Source organism: Petromyzon marinus, chromosome 44 (assembly GCF_048934315.1).
Source record: "Petromyzon marinus isolate PM22_M1 ecotype Great Lakes invasive population chromosome 44, UKy_Petmar_22M1.pri1.0, whole genome shotgun sequence".
NCBI classification, from domain to species: domain Eukaryota; kingdom Metazoa; phylum Chordata; class Hyperoartia; order Petromyzontiformes; family Petromyzontidae; genus Petromyzon; species Petromyzon marinus.
This window is the reverse complement of record NC_133710.1, coordinates 7,713,340-7,737,039: the sequence shown is the minus strand read 5'-3', so window position 1 is coordinate 7,737,039 and position 23,700 is coordinate 7,713,340.

Here is a 23,700-nt window from a genome sequence, read left to right as displayed (position 1 = left end):
AGAAGAAGCCAGGTGGGAACGCAAGAGACCAGGATGGAGTCTGATTTTCGAGGGTCACTTGGGCCCATTGGTCTGCCAGGAGAGGACAATGATTGCTTATGCGTGATCCCAACTGAGTAAGTGAAATGTACTCCACCTGAATGTTGTGCAACTCCTTTCCAGTGGGCGGTGAGGAGCTGCCGTAACCTGGCTCGCCAGGATAAGGCAGCACGGCAGGTTGACAATTCGTGATCTGTTACCATCCGTCCAGGCACTCCTCCACTTATGAACGAGTTAGCTTCCAGAGGTTGGTTCGTAAATAGATTCGTTCGTAAGTCCAACTTTACTCCTGTCGATTCCGAACATGTTGTACAGCATATACACTAAACACGGGGAATGGCCTTAAAAGTTGTATACTCTCCTAACAGATGTAGATGCCACTGGCTATTCAAGTTCTGCAGCTGTAGATGCCACCACCGCCATCTATTTGCGCGGCAGTTGAACGTACGACTCGGTCCAAACAGCCAACTAGACATATGGACAGGTTTGTTCGTATCTTTGAAAGTTCGTAAGTCGAATACCTGTACTGGGATATGGTGTCGCCCTCTCGTGCACGCAGGTTTTCTCCAGGTGTTGCGATTTCCTCCTGCTTGTTTACACGCTCACTCATTTGCTGAAAATACCTTCAAATAAATAAAATAAATAACCCACTTGGCAGGACGGTCCTGAAATATTATAGTATCACTCAGTGTGCCTTTCTTTTTTTGTAATTAAGCTAACGAAAAGTAAATGTATAATTACGATAATTAAAAAAATATGCTTTCTGAACGCGGGACCCGCCCCCACCCCCCCTTGATGTGGCCGATGACATTACCAAGCGCCATCGCTCACCTCCCGTCCAGTGGCACAAGTAGGGACACAAGAGAGATTTTCTTTTTCTCCAGACATTTCTATGTTGTCCGATAGAGTCAAGAGACCACAGCAGTAGTCAACGGGGTAATTGATTACTTACATGATCGGACAGCCCAGATCTAGTTAATGTTATATTCTTAGCTCTTTCGGTAAAGTCACGTTGAAGGGAAACAATAAAATAATAAAATATATAAAACAATAAAAATTCTCACGACGTTTCGACCATAACACAAACGGTCGTCATCAGGTGTGTCGGTTCGCATTAATTTATTTATTTTTAAAACGGTGTATTTATTTATAAAAAAAAAACGTCAGCGCCACGCGCAGCGATTTGGCAGTTTGTTTAGAAGGACTAGTCCATCTATGTTCTGAAAAGAGGAGGGTGGAGACGAAAAATTAATGTATGCTGTCTGAAAGCCACTGTAAGCATGAACAATCAATTAAGACCTGAAATGGTTAATCAAATCTTTGATTCATTAGCCCACCAGTCCAGTTCGTCTCCACCCGAGGCTTTCTTATACATTGTATGAGTCACGTGCAAGACTCACACGAAGCTTCTGGCTTCATAAAGCACTTGTGGTATGCTAAATTCAAGAGTCACAAACTTTGGCATTGATTGTTGCGTCGCGTGGCTTTTAAGGCAGACCTTTGGGGACTAACAAAGACTCAAGATTAACAAACAATATTGACCCCTCTCAGCATGGGGAGAGAAAAAGCACATAATGTACGAATTGTTACATCAATGTCACGGTCAGGCAACAGACGTTCTTCTCGTATGCGGGGTTGGCGGGAAAGTGTTTCCCTCTATTTTGTGGGCCGGAGGCTCCTTGAAGGAATCTCAGAGGTAGCTCTATGATATCCGCTTACCATTGGCCGAACGGTTGCGCTGCTCTGCGAAAGATCGAAAATGTTGCTCGAGAACACACTCGGGATGAACTTGAGGGGAAAATAAATAAATAAAACATTCAAACAAAAAATTAATGAATAATTTGCTAGCGCTCCTGCTCCCTACGCCTTGAAAGTTTTGGAATTATCAATGTTAAATAATGCGTTGGATAAATATTGTTTAGTGCATATTGGAGGTGTTCAATTTAGTTTGTCTCACGGCAAGTTCACAATGGCGAGCATTTTGAATGCAAGTGTTGCAAATGTTAATAGAGTGAATCCATTCCCCAAATTGTTTCCCTTCTCGCAAATAAAGACTTCTGTTTTCATAATCCTGTTTTCTTGGAAATCTGATTTAAAGTTTTCAATTTAGATGTACAAATTTTCTGAATAAAACATATCATTTCAAATGTGTTATTTTATGAGGAGGGAGCGGAAGGTTTAAGAAACGTAATATTTAAAAAAAAAACATTCCTGCAATGGTTGATGTGAGGAGTTTGTGATCCACTTGCATTCACTGTATGTCGTGTCATTTTATTATCTGGCTATCCGATGTGGAATGTGTCTGGGTTTTATGGGGCACGGCGCGCGGCATTACATATGACGGTACAACGCAATTATACGGCACAGTGACGGGGGGGGGGGGGATACACGTACACACAACAAAAAACCTTTCCAGTTGTCATTTAATCGTTTATATTTTAAAATAAAAAAAAATATGAAAAAAATCCCCAAATATGTTTTTCTTCTGTTATTCAAGAACCCAATTATTATCTTATCAGCGTCTTGTCACGAGAGAAAAACATTGTCTTGAAGCGCTCTGCTGATTTTGCAAATGCTTCGCCCCGTGTTAGAGAGCGGCCCTGGAAGTTGATGTAACAGAACTACTTCTGACACTACTTCAATTGCTATCACGATGCTCGTTTACCCAGGAGAGCCTCGCTGAGTCTCAAGATAAAAAAAAAAAATTGCAGAAGGGTCCTGCCAAGTGTCCGATGGGTTATCCTCATTAAGTAATGTCCAGGTACATTTTGCAGCACTGGGATTGTTTGACGACCAGCAGTCAGTTTAACGTCGTACTCAGATTGTAAATCTTGTGGTTTTGCTCTTCAGCACACCGGTGTGCTGTACTAGTAACGAATTAGCATGTTCTGTTTACGTGTCAAACCTTACTAATTGGCTGTGTCGGGTGTTGGTGTGTTTAACTACACATTTATATATTTAAGCGATCTAACAAAAATAACAGTATTATGGAAAACAGCAGTCACCTTGTATATGGCCTCTTTATCACTACACTCGGGGCATAGCCTTCATTTTCCTGTAAAGAGTGCTCATCACATGTCAATTATGTTTTTTTTTATTCTAACAGCTGGAGTTTAGCCAATTTAATTGAAAATATGAGAGTTTTTTGGGGTTTTTATGCACAGTGACCAAGCTGAGCTCGTTAACTCGATGCACCTATGGACTGGGTTTCATCACGGGTAGCGGAAACCCGGTTAGAACTCAGGATCTCAGCGAACACTTGTTCCGCAACACTTTGACTTCTTCACAACCCAGGCATTTCCTTCAATTAACATTTGAAAGACGTGTGAAAGTTAATGAAGAATTAAAGCTTTCGTGACTGCATAAATTACTCATTGTTTTTTTCGGTAGAGTCACGTATGTAGAAATACCATAAAATTATATTAAAATAAATCAATCACGACGTTTCTACCGCAACACAAGCGATCTTCATCAGGTGTAAAAAACAAATAGCGAGGGAGCACATAGGGTGACACCAACGCAACACATAGATAGCGTTAGACTGCACGGAGGCAAATACAACAAGAAGATGAGAGACGAGAATTCAACAATCCTAAGAAAAAATTATGTGATGCAAAACCAGTCAGGCCAACAACACAGTTAGACACTTGCCTGGCGGACCACGAATTTCGTCTCTCATCTTCTTGTTGTATTTACCTCCGTGCAGTCTAACGCTCTCTATGTGTTGCGTTGGTGTCACCCCATGTGCTCCCTCGCTATTTGTGTTTTTACACCTGATGAAGATCGCTTGTGTTGCGTACGAAACGTCGTGATTGATTTATTTTAAAATAATTTTATGGTATTTCCACATACGTGACTTTACCGAAAAAACCAATGAGTAATTTATGCAGTCACGAAAGTTTTAATTCTTTATTAACATACTTCTATGGGTAAGTTACCTTTACAGTCATGTCCTAAACGTATCGTACCCCTTGCTTTCTCCTACCCCTCCCCCCACCTATGCTGCCGTGCCACCTTGCTCTCTGCGGCCCCTCCCCCCCACCTCTACTTTTTTATTTTAAGGCCTCTGTCTGTTCATCCCTCTGGCCCTTTTTCTTTTTACTTGCTTCTCTGTCCATCTTTCCCTCTCCTTGCCTCTTGGTGTCTCTGTCTATGTATTTCTGCTGACTTGTACCTCGTATTTGTTCACCCTGTCTATGCTGGTATGTTCAATCCAGAGGATGAACACGAAATATAGCACTCTTCGGAAATTCGTGGTCCGCCAGGCAAGTGTCTAACTGTGTTGTTGGCCTGACTGGTTTTGCATCACATAATTTTTTTCTTAGGTTTGTTGAATTATCGTCTCTCATCTTCTTGTTGTATTTACCTCCGTGCAGTTTAACGCTCTCTCTGTGTTGCGTTGGTGTCGCCCTATATGCTCCCTCGCTATTTGTTTTTTTACACCTGATGAAGATCGCTTGTGTTGCGGTCTAAAAGTCGTGATTGATTTATTTTAATATAATTTTATGGTATTTCTACATACGTGTGAAAGTTCTTGCAAGGAGCACTTTTTTTTTAGTTGCCGTAAATGTCACCGCAAATTCTACCCACCCAATGTTCGCTGCGGGATCGGGTTCCGGCTGAAAGGTTTAAACAAAGCTCAAATTGAGCCACTCGCTAATGGGTCACCTGTTGATTTTGTCGTCGAATGGTGGAAGAATGTTTGCGGGTTTTTTTTTTTTAAAGGCATCATTGATAATTCATAAATGTTACTTTCTCCACATTGCCTGACATTTCAGCTATATAAGTTCTTAAAGCGACGGATTTAATTAAAAATGAGACAACTTCCGTTTTTTTTTTCACGAGAAGAGAGTGAAAGGGCCCAATTTGACGCGAGTGCAGAATATAATTGACAACGAATCATTAATTAACAGCTCCGTTGTCAATGCACTGCCGGCTGAAGGCCTCCCAATGCTGTCTGTCGGTCATGGCGGGTTGTTTGACCATGCTTCACCACGCTTTGTTAGCGTTGGTGAAGAGGGGATGCCCAGGACCAGTTCAGATGTCTTCTCTCCACTGATGTTAGCCGTGGGCCAGCGTTCGAACTCAGGCCGCCGGGGTTCACAGTGCAGTGCGCTAGCCACCGTGGCCACCGATTGCTGCACAAAGGGCACAGTCATGCTGCTGATGAGGTCTACGATGTTGATTATGATGCTGATGATGGTGGCAAAGGCAATGCCGATAACGATGAGGATGTCAGTGGTGATGGCACTGACAATCGTGATTGCATCTGCACAGCTCCAGCTTACAGGTTTACACTAACAAGTAAAAAACTCAACACATAATACCCTCGGTCTGAAAACATTTTTAATAGGTGACGTTTCGAGTAATGACCTTTCTTCATGACATTTAGATTTTTTTTATTTGGGTTTTTGGTATTATTTATTATATTGTTGCGTTATTTGGTCACCTCCATGAACACAGTACCACCATATAATTGAATAACAAAAAAATTAAGGACACAATATTTATTATATAACTAAGCTCCAAGTGAAATGTGGATTTACAGCACAGTACTTGCCATTTTTTATTAATCTCCATGAAAACAACTTTAAACCACAACTTACAATCTCAACGGCGACGATGAGAAGCTTCCGCATTTAGGAAAAATCCTCCCAGCCTTCACAAATATATATTTTTATAAAATTAAGCAACAAATGTTTTTTTTTTTACCAGGCATGGTGTTATTATTTTGATGGGGTAAAAGAAGCAAAACGATGAGCTCCGATTTCCAAACTATGCATTTTTATTATTATTTAAATTGTACCACGAAATGGCCCACTGAGCTATATAGCTCATTTTCAGAAGCAACCTGGCCACAAATAACGGCTGAACGAAATGGCCCATCATGTGAACATTTATATCAGCCATGTACTCTAAGCGCGTGATGTTGATTCTAAACGTGGAGGGGGGAAATCCCAAACATACAGGTGTCCGGGTCGGGATCGAACCCACGACTTCGTGCATAGCAGGCAAGGTAGCTAACATCTCGCCACCCTGTGGCAGCAATAGTACATTTAGGGATAATGGTAAAAGTGTATAAAGGTGCAGCCCTACAATTGCTCGCTCACGCCACTGCTAGAAGGCACTCTGGAGAACGCCTGTAGAGTCTAGAGCAGTGTTCTTCACTTATTTTCGGGGGGGGGGGGGCGATTTCACCGATGAAACATCATCAGTGTGAAGGTCACCACACCGCCCGCACGGGGTGATTTCACATGTTGTGTATTGTCAAGGGTCGCACAGCAGGAGCCGCACCAAAGGCTACCAGGGCCCGTCAGTGGCCCGTGGGCCTTGCAGTGAAGAACACTGGTCTAAGAGGGCATTTTTGGCCTACTCTTTGGTGCCGGCCAGACGTCTTGGAAGACGCGGGAGTGGCCACGCCTTTCCCCAGCACACGCGACCTGCCAATGTGACTCACTGCGGGCGGTGTTTCCCCGTTGCTGCTGCTGGGCGGGCAAGAGGCGGCGTGGGCCTTGCCTGACGATGGGATCGAACCGGCGACCTCCCGCGCACCTGGAGCCATTCTGCACCCCAGCGGGCAGCAACCAGAAATAACAGCAAGCGGCTCGGGGACGATTCGACTCAGCTCTGCAAAATGTCAGGACTTGGAACAATAAATAAAAACAAGACTTGCAATCGATTTCCCCCGCCCGCGACCCCCCCCACGTCCCCCCGCACTTGGATACATTTCACAACGCGTGCGTGGTGCAGCAACACGAACATTTTAAAAGTACAAAAAAAATGTTCACCCACGTCCACTGCACGGTCCTTCTGAGTGCTGCCACCTGCGCCCGTGGTCGTTCATCTTTCATAACCGAACTCAATCGCCGCATGCCACTGCCGTTACAGGTTGCCACCGTTGTGCGTGTGTGTGTGTTGAACTTATTTTGCCCCGTACGTGGCTAACCGTGCTAATCGGAGGTGCGGTATGTATGTCGAACTTTTTTCGCACCGTACGTAGCCAACTTTTGCCGATCTGAGATGTACAGTCTGAGGTGTACAGGGGTGGAAGGACAACACACTTAACACAGCAACCAGAAGCAGTTCTAAAGAAATTCGTGTTCAATGTAGACGTTGCTCGTGGTTGCACAGCACCAACATTTTGTAATGTCCCCTCGTAACCAATCTTAGCGTTCCAGATGCTTCTACTCTAGCCAAGTGTGTGGAGGCAATGCTGCAGGATCACCCCTGCCACCATCACTTTCGATGCTATAACCATGGCATCATTATGTTTAAGGCGGTATACATGGTGGTCTGTATGCATGCGTCTGTAACACGATTTAGTCTTACAGTCATTTGTTTTGAAGCACTAGTTAGTCCTAATGATTTGCCTTTCAGTTCTGGTGTGTGTTTCGTGGACATAAGTTGTTTTTGCCCCGGTGAGTTTGCACTTTCCCTTCACCCCGCGGTGACCTTCGACTGCCGATGCTGCCAACTTTTAGCTCTGGCTGGTCTCTCGCGTAATAGAGCCGCTTAGCTAGATAGGCGTTACCAGCTGAAATTATAAAGTCCGATGCTGGGTTTATTGCTCTGCCGCGTTTTCTCGCGTGGAGCTGGGTTTGCGTTGTTACGTTTTCCAAGTGACGTGGTGATTTTTGTACCGAAGCTGGAAGTGCTGGGATTATGCATCTACCCTGTGTTGAACTTCTTTCGCATCGTACGTAGCCAAATGTAGTAATCGGAGGTGCGTTATGTACACATGTAGGTTGAACTTCTTTTGCACCGTACATAGTCAACCGTGCTAACTGGAGGTGCGGGATTAGGGGAAATATCAAGCTTGGGTTTTCGGCCTAAGTGCAAAGAATATTGGTTAGAAGCATGGTTGCCACAATGCGGCGATGGTATCATGTACTGTTTCATATAAAATCGACGAAAAGCAAGTTAAAGTTATTTTGTTTAACCAGGTGACAACTAAATGGGCTAGGATGAATCTCATTTTCAAGAGTGATTGGCTTTTGCAAAACGTTGTTATATGGTGAACGTCAGTGGTCATTATTTCGTTGGCATTTTATCAGCCTGAAAAAAAAATGCATGCAATAACAAACTCCGTTATTGAAATAGTTAATGAATAGCCATTAGGCATTAGATCACTGCTTTGCAAAATGTATTTCGAAACAATTGACGGGCGTGTGCAATTGTCTGATATCATCATTTTAGCGGGTCGTTATTTATCGCATAACTGATAACGCGTGTGCGTGTTATGATAAATGTTCCAGATTGCAACGTGGGGCTAGTTTGTGGCGAGTGAACTGCAGTTGGGGAACATTTAAGCTGCCTTTGTTCGCATTTCAGCTACTGTGCACATCAAAGCACAAACACGTAAACATTCATGAAACACTATTTCAAATTTCATGGAAACTGATATCGCGATGATCGTCATATCGTGAAATGTGATAATGCATCGTATCGTAAATAATTTAATCACAGAAACCCTTCGTTTAGGGTGGCTCATTTGCATAATTTGGGATAAATGTTCCAACAGAAAGGGCTTTCCTTACCCCTTGAAGAACAAGCTCAGTTGCTGTTTTCACCTTTTCTTCTGATACGTGTTGCAAAATCCTGAGCGTGTTTGTTCCCACTTTAATTCGTGCTGTGTTCGGGAAAGGTTAATCAACCGATTCCTCAGTTCGCACCAGCAAATGTTCAGGAATGGAGGTGGCACGCTTGCTTGCGCGCGCCCGTTGTATGAAAGTGAACGACAGGTGAGAGCTGCGTTGAGAGTAACGGCTCCTACAACCAAACCGAGAGGCTGCTTGCCGTCCCGTTTCGATTCCATGCATCTACCTTCAAATTCAAGAGCACCGTGCATGGAAGACAAAAGTCCGCGGTATGAATCCATAATCGCTTTAATTTTGGGTTCGATCAGGAGGTGTCATCAACGAAAATGACAAGAAGCGGCATTTTTTTTTTTTAGAATTCGGTAACAAAAAATAACTCAATATCGAAAGGGCCGCGATGCATGCAAATACTCAACGGTCCTTGATGATAGCGTCACGAAGCTGGTAACTTTCTTAAGAAACGTCGGGCTCGATCAGCGGATCGCCAGCCAAAGCAACAAGAAGAGGCGTTTTTTTTTTTGAAATTCGGTAACAAACAAAAAATCCTGCAACATTTCAAGAGCCGCAATGCACTGTGGTGAATACGAGACGGTGGTCCTTGATACAACGACGTCGTGAAGCGGTCCTTAATGAGCCGCGTGTGGCGGCTTCCACGGTGAACTGGAATTCCATGGTGAACTGTACTACCATGATGAACTGGACTTCCATGGTGAACTGTACTTCCACGGTGAACTGGAATTCCATTGTGAACTGTACTACCATGATGAACTGGACTTCCATGGTGAACTGTACTTCCATGGTGAACTGGATTTCCACGGTGAACTAAACTTCCACGGTGAACTGTACTTCCACGGTGAACTGAACTTCCACGGTGAACTGAACTTCCATGGTGAACTGGACTCCTATAGTAAACTGGACTCTTGACTTAAAGTTTTCGTGACTGCAGGAATTTATATTCTTTGGGTCTTTCGGTAAAGTAACGTAGATAAGTTGAAAGAAAATAGCAAAAAAATACAAAAAAAACGACGTTTCAATCGCAACACAAACGATCGCTTGTGTTTCGATCGCTTGTGTGGTGATCGCTTGTGTGGTGATCGCTTGTGTGGTGATCGAAACGTCGTCTTTTCTTTTCTTGTTATGACATTACCAAAAGACCCAAAGAATATAAACTGGACTCCCTTGGCCAGGGGTCGGCAACCAAATAAACAAGAAGAGGCATCATTTTCGAAGAGCAACCGCGTGCGGCTCCAGAGCCCCAGGTCGCCGACCTCAAGGGTTAGATCATCGTGTTGGTACAATGCCAGTTGTACAACGATACAACTCCACCACCCGACAGAGCCAATCAAATCAAGTTGGCTCGTGGGCAAATACGCACATGTATTTGGTTCTATCAGCAACGTTGAACGGCACACATGTATAGACATACACACACTGCATAGACCCACCGAATCTGCCCCACACTCACAAACACGCACTGCTGTCTTGCGTCTTCGCAACAAAAGACGAAAATTCTCCGCATAGCCTTCACAGGCTGTTGGAGCAAGTGCTGTGAGCGAACACCTTTCCTTCCACCACGCGATGTCTCCCCAGTGGCGGTGTTTACACATCGCACCAACTATTCACTTGAGGCTGAATCGACCTAGGGGAGGCCCAGGACCGGTTCAGATAATCGTCACCAGTGCTGGTGATGACCCTGAGCGGGAATCGAACTCGGGTCGCCGGGTTCGCAGGGCAGCGCGCTAACCGCTACAACAACAACAACAACCGCCATTCGCCACTAAGTGGCGGTGACGTCACCACGACGCTTGTGCCAGGACATGTGCACCTTGAGGCCACGTGGAGTATCGAACGCCCGCTGGCAGGAGGTCACAGGGCAGACCCAGGTGCCACTGGTCGACTGACTGAGATGACTGGCTGATGCACCACCTGTGCCCCCTACTGTGCCAACCTGATGTGCTTTAGCCACCCGGCGCTCCGCTCGTTGTTGTGAGCGTCGCTCCTCCGCCCTCCATTGTTGTTGGAGGGCGACTACCTCCAACTGCCCAGTAGCGTCCTTCACGAGCCTCCTCCACAGAGGCCGATCTTGATACCGCTGGTACCAGTCATCGGCAAGTCCACTCAGCTCCACGTCCTCCTGTACCACATCACTTCATCTCTTCTCTAGCCCGTGCCGCGCCCGTTTAGCCCCCTCGATCCGGCCGAACAAAAGCTGTTTCGGCATGCGGTGGCTGGGCATGCGGGCTACATGACCCAGCCAACACAGCCTTGCCCGCCGGAGGAGCTCACCGATGGGACCTTGCCCAGATCTTCCGAGGATTTGTAAGCTCCTCACACAATCCAGTCTGGTTAAACCCAGGATGGATCGTAGGCAGGCTAGCCTAAATGTTTCTAACCGGCGAAGATGTTCCATTAGGGGGGTCCACGTTTCGCAAGCGTAGAGAAGGGAGGGAGTGACCGTGGCCGAGAAGACCTGAAGCTTAGTGCGGAGCGACAGACCAGGTAGCTTCCACACAGCGTTACGCAACCGATGAAAATATATTTCCGCTCGACTGATTCGGAGTGAGACCTCTGCTGTTAAAAGTTTAACAGTTTAACCGCTACACTACCACACACACACCACACAAATCAACTTGCACATCACAGAGCCAATCCGCTGAAACAAACACAGATATCCCTCGTATAATAGCCTGAACAGGGCTATAAGAGCTGGCACGGCACACAGGAGGGTGGGTTAGGCCAGGACCACGCCGGGCCGCCTTTGTCTCCCCAGTGTCAATGTGCACACACTGCGCCAGGTACTCATTTGAGGCTGAGTCGACCTAGGGACCGGTTCAGGTAGTCGCCACTGTTATTGGTCGTGAGCGGGAATCGTACTCGGGTGGCTCGGGGTTCGTAGCGCTCACACACGCGCGCACACTCGCACAAAGACAAAGATCCCCCGTATAGCCTTACCAGACTGTTAGGGCAAGTGCTGTTAGCGAGCACCTATGAAGGCCGGCACGGCACACGACGGGGTGGGTGGCCAACACCACGCCCGGCCGCCTTTGTCTCCCCAGTGGCGATGTTTACACATCGCACCAGGTACTCATTGAAGGTACTCATTCGAGGCTGAGTCGACCTCGGGGAGACCCGGGACCGGTTCAGATAATCGTTACCGGTGTTGGCCGTGAGCGGGAATCGAACTCGGGTCGCCAGGTTCGTAGCGCCGCGTAGCGCTAACCGCTACACTACCGCTCCCCGTGCACACTCGCACGCACACATTCGCACACACACCACGCGGACCACACTGCTATTCACGGAGACATCCGCTCAGACACACGCCGGTGCGCACGCCACTTATCATGCCAATAACCAACTGGGAGGCCTGCCAGGTCACGGATGAGCTCTGGAGGTAATTTTAGAAGCTGCAAATACAATTTGAGAAATTCAAACGCATGCAAATCTCAGTGGCTTCACTGACGCTCCACACTGCGGAGTGAAACAGCCTTTTCAATGTTAACACCTAAATATGAACAAATCTCCCCTTCTGCTTTAGAGTCATACGTTGACCCGATTCTTTTTTTTAACGCGATGTACAGCGCTGACAGAAATATATATATTTTAACGCGTTCCTAATTTTTTTCAACGGTACTGCTCACTTGTCAATCTACTGCCGGATGAATGCCACCCCCTATATCATGTCATGCGTGGGGTTTGCTTGGCCATAATGCACCACGGTCTTTCGTGACTGCAGGAATTAGTCTTTGGTCCTTTCGGTAAAGTAACGTAGAACGATAAAATTATAAATTAAATAATAGCATACCACTTTTCGATTGCAACACAAGCAATCATCATCAGGTACAAATGAACGAGAAAACAAACCTAGTGAACTTAGAAATATAATGCAATACAACACAGAGAGTCGGCTAACATATCAGTCAACACCCTACCTGGTTGATTACGTTCTTCAAAGATTGCTAAATTTGAGAGAGAGACAAAACACAGAGACGGAGACACATAGACAGACACATAAGCAGAGAGAGATAACACAGAGACACACAGAGAGAGACACACAACATAGACACACAGAGAGAGACAAGACAGAGACACACAGAGAGAGACACACAACATAGACACACAGAGAGACAACACAGAGAGAGACATACACATAGGCACACAGAGAGAGACAACACAGAGACACAGAGAGAGAGAGACATACAACATAGGCACACAGAGAGAGACACACAGAGAGAGACAACACAGAGACACACAGAGAGAGACATACACATAGGCACAGAGAGAGAGAGAACACAGAGACACACAGAGAGAGACACACACATACGCACACAGAGAGAGACAACAAAGAGACACGCAGAGAGAGACACACACATAGGCACACAGAGATAGACAACACAGAGACACACAGAGAGAGACACACACATAGGCACACAGAGAGAGACAACACAGAGACACACAGAGAGAGACACACACATAGGCACACAGAGAGAGACAACACAGAGACACGCAGAGAGAGACACACACATAGGCACAGAGAGAGAGACAACACAGAGACACACAGAGAGAGACACACACATAGGCACACAGAGAGAGACAACACAGAGATACACAGAGAGAGACACACACACATAGGCACACAGAGAAAGACAACACAGAGACACAGAGACACACACATAGGCACACAGAGAGACACACACATAGGCACAGAGAGAGAGACACCACAGAGACACACAGAGAGAGACATACACATCGGCACACAGAGAGAGACAACACAGAGACACACAGAGAGAGACACACACATAGGCACACAGAGAGAGACAACACAGAGACACACAGAGAGAGACACACACATAGGTACACAGAGAGACAACACAGAGATACACAGCGAGAGACATACACATCGGCACACAGAGAGAGACAACACAGAGACAGACAGAGAGAGACAACACAGAGACACACAGAGAGCGACACACACACATAGGTACACAGAGAGAGACAACACAGAGACACACAGAGAGAGACACACACATAGGCACACAGAGAGAGACAACACAGAGACACACAGAGAGCGACACACACACATAGGTACACAGAGAAAGACAACACAGAGACACACAGAGAGAGACATACACATAGGCACACAGAGAGAGACAACACAGAGACAACACAAAGATACACAGAGAGAGACATACACATCGGCACACAGACAGACAACACAGAGACACACAGAGAGAAACACACAGGCACACAGAGAGAGACAACACAGAGACACACAGAGAGAGACAACACAGAGACACACAGAGAGAGACACACACATAGGCACACAGAGAGAGACACACACATAGGCACACAGAGAGAGACAACACAGAGACACAGAGAGAGACAACACAGAGACACACAGAGAGAGACACACATAGGCACACAGAGAGAGACAACACAGAGACACACAGAGAGAGACACAGAGAGAGACACACATAGGCACACAGAGAGAGACAACACAGAGACACACACAGAGAGAGACAACACAAAGACACAGAGAGAGACAACACAGAGAGATACACAGAGAGAGACACACACATAGGCACACAGAGAGAGACAACACAGAGACACAGAGAGAGAGACATACACATCGGCACACAGAGAGAGACAACACAGAGACACAGAGAGAGAGACAACACAGAGACACACAGAGACAGACAACACAGAGACACACACATAGGCACAGAGAGAGAGAGAGACAACACAAAGACACACAGAGAGAGACATACACATAGGCACACAGAGAGAGACAACACAGAGACACACAGAGAGACACACACATAGGCACACAGAGAGAGACAACACAGAGACACACAGAGAGAGACACACACATAGGCACACAGAGATAGACAACACAGAGACACACAGAGAGAGACACACATAGGCACACAGAGAGAGACAACACAGAGACACACAGAGAGAGACAACACAGAGACACACAGAGAGAGACACACACATAGGTACACAGAGAGAGACAACACAGATACACAGAGAGAGACACACATAGGCACACAGAGAGAGACAACACAGAGACACACAGAGAGAGACATACACATAGGCACACAGAGAGAGACAACACAGAGACACATAGCGAGAGACATACACATCGGCACACAGAGAGAGACAACACAGAAACACACAGAGAGAGACAACACAGAGACACACAGAGAGCGACACACACACATAGGTACACAGAGAGAGACAACACAGAGACACACAGAGAGAAACACACATAGGCACACAGAGAGAGACAACACAGAGACAGACAGAGAGAGACAACACAGAGACACACAGAGAGAGACACACACATAGGCACACAGAGAGAGACACACACATAGGCACACAGAGAGAGACAACACAAAGACACAGAGAGAGACAACACAGAGACACACAGAGAGAGACACACACATAGGCACACAGAGAGAGAGACAACACAGATACACAGAGAGAGACACCATGGTTGTGATATCAATGATTGCTACTGATTTCGGCCGTGCCCAAGAATCAAACTCAAGTAGCCACGGCACATCGCAGTTCTCATACTGTGCTCCCACTGTGCAACTGCTCGGTCCAAAAGGTTAAATATTTTCTCCCGAATACATGTTTGAATCATTTTACTCTAAAACGATCAACGTAAAGAATTGTACCACCAATTATATGACAATTGTGCTCCCACTCAATCCTTTGAAATTGTTGAACAAAAAAAAATCCCTTTTTTGTCAAGAAGCATCAACCATCACAAAAACTCCGGTCATCATTGCAGCAGCAGCGGCTTTGGCTCAGCCCTCGAACAAAGACGGTCACCCCATCGCGCGCTCTTGGGGAGCGCTTCCGCGGCCGTCTGGAAGGTTCCTTCCTTCCGATATTAGAAAGCCACTGGAAGCAATGCACTTAAAATAAAAGAATCTCGATTGACAAACTCATGTCTTTAAGAACTTCATCTTGCGTTGAGTTTGTTGTCCTTCACCCCACACATCCGATTAGCACGGCCAGGCAGTGAGCAGGGCACCATGTCGTGGTAAGGTACCAGGGCCCCCCTCATCGTCTCAGCAGCAAGCACATTCAAAAGTCCCAGTGCTATTATATTTGCATTGAACAAAAATAGTCTTGAGATTTCGTGACTCAATGAGGCTTCCGTGAATGGAGAGGACCCTCTCTCTCTCTCTCCCTCTCTCCCTGTATCATTAAACGCAAGGCCTCAGCGGTGCTGGCTCATTGCGCTGACATGAGCATTAAGTGCCCTTCTCTCCTTCTTCTCTGGCCGTTGCCAACCCAGCTTGCACTCGCAATTTTAATACATCATACGTCTTTTTTTTTTCGCGCGTGTGCGACAATGTACAAACCCGTCAATCCACTGCTGGATGAAGAGCTCACCGCACAGCGGGGCGTCGGCTATGGCGGTTTGCTTGAGCGGGCGTGGGTTGTTGGTGAATGGGCCCCCGGGGGGGAATTTGGAGGAGGAATCGAACTCCGGTTCGCTTGGTTCATAGGGCCAGGGTGCTAATCAGCCTGCCACCACTCCCATCATCGTCTTCGTCGTCTTGCCGTGATCTATCCACTGCTGGGATGTGAAGGCCTCCACAAAAAGCGTTGCAATCCGTCACTGTCACGCGGTCCAATGCTCCCAAACCAGCGGCTGCGCGCGTGAGCTGATTTAATCGCTCCGTCTCCGCGGTGGATTCATTTACCTGCAGTAACTCGCCCGTTGAATGGTCGCCGATTTCAGTGCACTCGCAAAATAAATAAACCATCATAGCCGTCGTGGTGGAGAATATAAAATAACAAAAGATAAGCGGCCAGTATTACTCCTTCAGAAATCTGTCTCTACCCATATTTGTATTCAATCTGTGAAGAGCCCCATTTTGAAGGATACGTATTGTCCGCTTATCTAAATATATGTAGACGACGCAGGTGTAGTTTTGCATTCAAGTAGCTCAACCCCAAACACACGAACATGAACGTAGACTTGTTACACTGCGATCCAAAATTCCATTGTTGCAACCAAAAGCAATACACCAGCTACTGTTAAGACAGCAAAAATCCTCATCCTCATCATCATCATCTTCAGCCAGTATCTATCCACTGCTAGATGAAGCACCCCCCCCCCCCCCCCAGAGCTGTTGCCAATCCTCACTGTCACGCGATGCACGAATCCTCCCAGCACATGAGCGGATTTGAAGGCTCCATTGTCCACGTGAAAGGCATTTTGAGTACGCAACACTTCAGTTGCAATCAGTCTACATCCTGGGCACGTAGATTGCATGCGAGAAAGAATGCACGTGATAGAATCATTAATGTGTATTTCCCGAGTAGAGTCCATTGAGCTAAGAGAGTGATTCTTAACCATCACTGCAGCCTTGCACCCCTTTGGTTCCCAATTTTTTAAAAAAAATGTAGAATGTCAATGAACACGTAGGGTTTGATAAAAAAAACAAAGCAGTTGTACTAACGTGCCCCTGCTTAAAAACAATGTGTTTTCGATGCTTTACCTTCTACAACAAATCTGACCGCGACTCGCACACCCAGAAAGGGCATCTCGCACCCGCAGGGAGTACAGCGTGCACCGCAGGCTAAGAAGAAGCAGCAGCACAGAGCTAAGAAGAAAAAGAAGCAGAAGCACAGAGCTAAGAAGAAGAAAAGCACAGAGTTAAGAATAAGAAGCACAGAGCTAAGAAGAAGAAGCAGAGAGCTAAGAAGAAGAAGAAGCACAGAGCTAAGAAGCACAGAGCTAAGAAGAAGCAGCACAGAGCTAAGAAGAAGAATCAGCACAGAGCTAAGAAGAAGAAGAAGCACAGAGCTAAGAAGAAGAAGCACAGAGCTAAGAAGAAGAAGCAGCACAGAGCTAAGAAGAAGAAGAAGAAGCACAGAGCTAAGAAGAAGAAGCACAGAGCTAAGAAGAAAGCACAGAGCTAAGAAGAAGCAGCAGCACAGAGCTAAGAATAAGAAGCACAGAGCTAAGAATAAGAAGCACAGAGCTAAGAAGAAGAAGCACAGAGCTAAGAATAAGAAGCACAGAGCTAAGAATAAGAAGCACAGAGCTAAGAAGAAGAAGAAGCACAGAGCTAAGAAGAAGCAGCACAGAGCTAAGAAGAAGAAGCACAGAGCTAAGAAGCAGCAGCACAGAGCTAAGAAGAAGAAGAAGCACAGAGCTAAGAATAAGAAGCACAGAGCTAAGAAGAAGCACAGAGCTAAGAAGAAGAAGCACAGAGCTAAGAAGCAGCAGCACAGAGCTAAGAAGAAGAAGAAGCACAGAGCTAAGAAGAAGCAGCACAGAGCTAAGAATAAGAAGCACAGAGCTAAGAAGAAGCAGCACAGAGCTAAGAAGAAGAAGCACAGAGCTAAGAAGAAGAAGCACAGAGCTAAGAAGAAGAAGAAGCACAGAGTTAAGAATAAGAAGCACAGAGCTAAGAATAAGAAGCACAGAGCTAAGAAGAAGCAGCACAGAGATAAGCAGAAGAAGCACAGAGCTAAGAAGAAGAAGCACAGAGCTAAGAAGAAGCAGCACAGAGCTAAGAAGAAGAAGCACAGAGCTAAGAAGAAGCAGCACAGAGCTAGGAAGAAGAAGCAGCACAGAGCTAAGAAGAAGAAGCACAGAGCTAAGAAGAAGCAGCACAGAGCTAAGAAGAAGAAGCACAAAGCTAAGAAGAAGAAGCACAGAGCTAAGAAGAAGAAGCACAGAGCTAAAAAGAAGACGAAGCACAGAGCTAAGAAGAAGAAGCACAGAGCTAAGAAGAAGAAGCACAGAGCTAAGAAGAAGAAGCACAGAGCTAAGAAGAAGAAGCACAGAGCTAAGAAGAAGAAGCACAGAGCTAAGAAGAAGCAGCACAGAGCTAAGAAGAAGAAGCACAGAGCTAAGAAGAAGAAGCACAGAGCTAAGAAGAAGAAGCACAGAGCTAAAACAAAGACGAAGCACAGAGCTAAGAAGAAGAAGCACAGAGCTAAGAAGAAGCAGCACAGAGCTAAGAAGAAGAAGCACAGAGCTAAGAAGAAGCAGCACAGAGCTAGGAAGAAGAAGCAGCACAGAGCTAAGAAGAAGAAGCACAGAGCTAAGAAGAAGCAGCACAGAGCTAAGAAGAAGAAGCACAGAGCTAAGAAGAAGAAGCACAGAGCTAAGAAGAAGAAGCACAGAGCTAAAAAGAAGACGAAGCACAGAGCTAAGAAGAAGAAGCACAGAGCTAAGAAGAAGCAGCACAGAGCTAAGAAGAAGAAGCACAGAGCTAAGAATAAGAAGCACAGAGCTAAGAAGAAGAAGCACAGAGCTAAGAAGAAGACGAAGCACAGAGCTAAGAAGAAGAAGAAGCACAGAGCTAAGAATAAGAAGCACAGAGCTAAGAAGAAGAAGCACAGAGCTAAGAATAAGAAGCACAGAGCTAAGAATAAGAAGCACAGAGCTAAGAAGAAGCACAGAGCTAAGAAGAAGAAGAAGCACAGAGCTAAGAATAAGAAGCACAGAGCTAAGAAGAAGAAGCACAGAGCTAAGAAGAAGAAGCACAGAGCTAAGAAGAAGCAGCACAGAGCTAAGAATAAGAAGCACAGAGCTAAGAATAAGAAGCACAGAGCTAAGAAGAAGCACAGAGCTAAGAAGAAGCAGCAGCACGGAGCTAAGAAGAAGAAGCACAGAGCTAAGAAGCCGTTGTTCAGGGGGCGACTCGGCCGGCACGCAGACAACATCAAGAGCACGACTACAATTTCACAGATGTAAAACACAATGACGTAATAAGATAAATTATGTACATGGACACCCCCCCCTCCACTATAGGCGGAGTTTAACTTCTATACTTCGGGGGGTGGGCGAGGGGGGCGACTTGTCCAACTTCAACAATCATTTCGGTTTGCATACTTTGCATCGCTTCTCCATATGCAAATACCGCGGAACGGGAAAGCGCAGTTGGAGTTGGGTTCGCATTGTCCCCCATATTAAGAATCGCAGGCGCATACGATCAATTAACTCAGGAAAAAAAACCTTTATTATAAACGACTGGAAATGAATTAATAAATAGGTGCCCAGTTTTAAGGGGGTCTTGCCCCCCCCCTCGGTGCCCCCCACCCGTCGGTGCCCCCCACCATATACGGTCCTGGGCCTCCCCTATGTATGTATCTACGTTGAACGTCTTTTGTACCGTACGTAGCCAACCGTGCTCAACATGCGGGGAGACAAAGGCATGTCGGGTGTGGTTGCTGGCCAACACAGCCACCCCCACGTACGCGCCCGTGCCTGGCCTTCTTCCGACGGGGTTTTCACTTACAGCACTTTCCAATCGACGCGCACACACACACACACGTGTATCTGTGTGTGTGTGTGAATAAACAATTTATAAATACAGGAGTGTATGTATACAGTATTTATACGCGGTAACCTTTCGCCTCCGAGGGATTTCTTTTTCCTTGAGCATGTTTGGGGGATATTTATCAGGTCCAAGCAAATCCAATTATCACAGCACTGCAGGCAGAATTTTTTTTGTTTATTGCATTTGATGCATTGCAATAGATAACCACCGCAGAGAAAACAAATTGTTTATAAAAAAAATAGTTATATCGGTGCGTACTTAATCATGTTAAATGGTTTGGCACAAGCACAATTGACGGACAAATCAGATAACAACGGGAAGAAGAAAATAAAACATTTCCGCTCTGCGCATTTTACCCAGGAAGATAGAGTCAACGTGGATTAGTGGAGAGGTCTTGTCTCCTTTAATTGTAGTAGCTTTATCACCGCGGGCATTCCGCGGTGTTCAAATTGACTTCGGGGGATTTGGAAGTCCGTGTTCGTTGACGATGCAAAGGAGCCCGGTGTAATGCCGAATGCGTTCCGAGGCAGTGATGCGGCAGATGGTAATAAGGGAAAATTTGTTTGCTTGGAACAGCCTCAAGCTATTAAGTTGTCCGCTCCACACAAAATGCACCGCGCCTTAATTTCCCACCACCGAAGTAAGGTGGCACTTATGTTGAACTTCTTTCGCGCCGTGCATGTGAGTCGTAGGTGGCACAGACGAGAGAGAGGGAGAGGTGTCTAGATTTATATGGAGGATGTTGTGTGCCGGGTGTGAACATATTTCGCGGGTCGCTGATGCGGACGGACCAGTCCAGCTTGAAACGGTGATTTACGCAAAAATAATGTAACCGGGTATTTTCTTTGGAAAGTTTTTTTTTTAATGAAACTACCAAACGCGTTGGGGCAAAGTGTGCGTGACATTCGGGGGGGTCATCTCATCCTGCCTCCTAACCTATCAGGAGAACCCAACACATTCATCACTAACACTGGGAGCCTTCAAAAGAAAATGAACAAACAAAACACAACAGGTAATATTTCGTTTAAAAGCTTTCGTGACTGCAGGGATTCATATTCTTGGTTCTTTCGGTAAAGTCACGTAGAAGGGAAATAATAAAATAATAAAAATAAAACAATACAATTCTCACGACGTTTCGATTGCAACACAAGCTTGTGTCATTGTTTAATTTTTATTATTTTATTATTTCTCTTCTACGTGACTTTACCGAAAGAACCAAGAATACAACAGGTAATTTGTCAGCCTTCACATGACACGTGCAAGTTGTACGTATGCTATAAAAAAAAAAGTCCGTTGCCCAAAACGTCATCGATTATATATATTTTCCCTTTTAAAGCCACAATGTTATTGATTAATATGCAGGGTTTTTTTTTACTTGTTAGTGGAAATCTGTGCGCTGGAACTGTGCAAATACAATCACGATCGTTAGTGCCATCACCACTTACATCCTCATCGTTATATCCCTCGTCTTCGTCGCCGCCATCATCAGCATCTCGATTTAAAGCTTTCGTGACTGCAAGGATTCATCTTCTTTGGTTCTTTCGGTGAAGTCACGTAGAATGGGAATAAAATAATAAATTGATAAAATAAAATAACACAATAAAATTCTCACGACGTTTCGGCCACAACAGAAACGGCCTTCATCAGGTGAAGGGACGAGACTGTCTGGAGGACAGCGCTGTCCTCCAGACAGTCTCGTCCCTTCACCTGTCCTCCAGACAGTCTCGTCCCTTCACCTGATGAAGGCCGCTTGTGTTGTGGCCGAAACGTCGTGAGAATTTTATTGTGTTATTTTATTTTATCAATTTATTATTTTATTCTCATTCTACGTGACTTTACCGAAAGAACCAAAGAAGATCATCAGCATCATCACCAACATCGTAGACCTCATCGGCAGCATTTCGATAAAAACGGTGCTCGTTAGTGGAGCAATCGGTGGCCACGGCTGGCTAGATCACTGCCCTATGGACCCTGACCACCTGAGTTCGATAGCTGGCCCACGGCTTCCCACGGTGGAGAGTGACTGAATTGGTCCTGGGCATTCCTTCTTCACCAACACCGCACTGACAAAACGTGGTGAAGTATGGTCAAACGTACGTACGCTGAACTTCTTTCGCACCGTACGTGGCCAACCGTGCTCGTCGGAGGTGCGTGGGAAGGACAGCACGCTAAACGCAAGAGGAAGTTCTAAAGAAATGAGTTTTCAATCTACATTCAAAGTGCATAGCTCCAAGTGGCCTCCTAATACCAAACAACGAATGTGTTGATTTTTAGTTGTTGTATGTTTCTTATTCGCGCTTGTGAACTGTCTGTGGACGAGCTCGTCAGGCTGGGCCGAACGTGGGAGCTCTGGTGTGGGTGCAGGCGAGGTCTGCCTGAGCCGCCCATGCACGTTAACACCTTGACGATTTTCGTTTTTTAATGAGCATGATAACCGTGCGTATAACGCGATTTTGTGAATATAATCCACCGTGCGATGATTTAAAATTGGAATCTAAGCACCTGAAGGCGCTGCATACTAAAAGCAACCCGCTGTTGACCTCCACAATGTTAGGCAGCGATGCAGGGACCATTCCGGCAGTCTGTCCGGGTTTCACCTGAATGAGTGGTGGCAAATGGCATCCGTGTTCGGGTGGCAGGAATCGATTTGTACCGATATCTGATGCTATTGTGTCGAACTTTATCACAGTCGACTGCACAGTTTTGACAGGCCGCAGAGAAAATCCCTGGGTTCGATTTCCCGACTCGGGCGGCTTTCTGTTTGGCTTTCTAGATTTGAAGCTTTCGTGACTGCAAGGATTCATACTCTTTTTTTTATTTATGTTTGGCGTCTGCGTTATATTCTGACCCCTGTTCGGCATTGGTTTCCTCCGAATTCTCGCGTTTCCTTTCATTGCAAAAATGCCAACCCACAAAGTGACCGGTTATTGACCATCCACTCCCAAAACACTGAAAATGTAGCTGATAAAAATGTCCCAATTGGAATCACGCAGCAGCAGCAGCAACGACATCACCTCTCTACTTCGAAATCAGCTCTCGGTAGGACGGGCCTGTCAAAGAGTCTCAACACTCCGTGATATGTTACTGGGTAAAGTAGCCCAGTGATATAAAGAATGACCAGGGCTGACTGAGAAACATGCTTGGTCTGTAGGGAGAAAAAAAGAGGTGATGGCCCTACTTGGCCGCAATGAATGGTTGGAGAGGGGTGGGTGGGGGGGCGGAGGAGTCGATCGGAAGATCTTCGCACCCCTCCAAGGTTCCCGATTGCTCTGCCGGCGTCGAGAGAGACGACGAATCAGCATTCTCGCAGAGAGCAGTGCAGCAGCCCTTGGTGCCAGAGACGGTCCTCAGAGCCGTTGGTTCGCTGCCTTGCCCATGCTTGGGAATTGGTGTTTCTTGTGCAATTGAAACTTTAAAACTTTATTTATGTTTGTCTATTTATTTTCTGGGTATTGCTCACCTTTCCTATACTTTGCACGCCTATAGTTTGTTTGGTATTGTTTGTTGTTGTAACTTGCCGACCTGCCCCGACTGGAGGTGTGTGATAAAGAGCTTTGTAGATCATCGGATTTCTCCAGGATAAGTAAAGATTCTGATTCAGCGAGACCAGACCGTGTTTAAGATATTTTTTTTTACCAAATTGTTTTTTTAATCATTTTCTAACATGGAAAATTCCGGAGAGCACAGAACCAGGGCACAAGAGGTTCGATCGACCGCTGTAAGTAGGTTCCCCTGGTTGT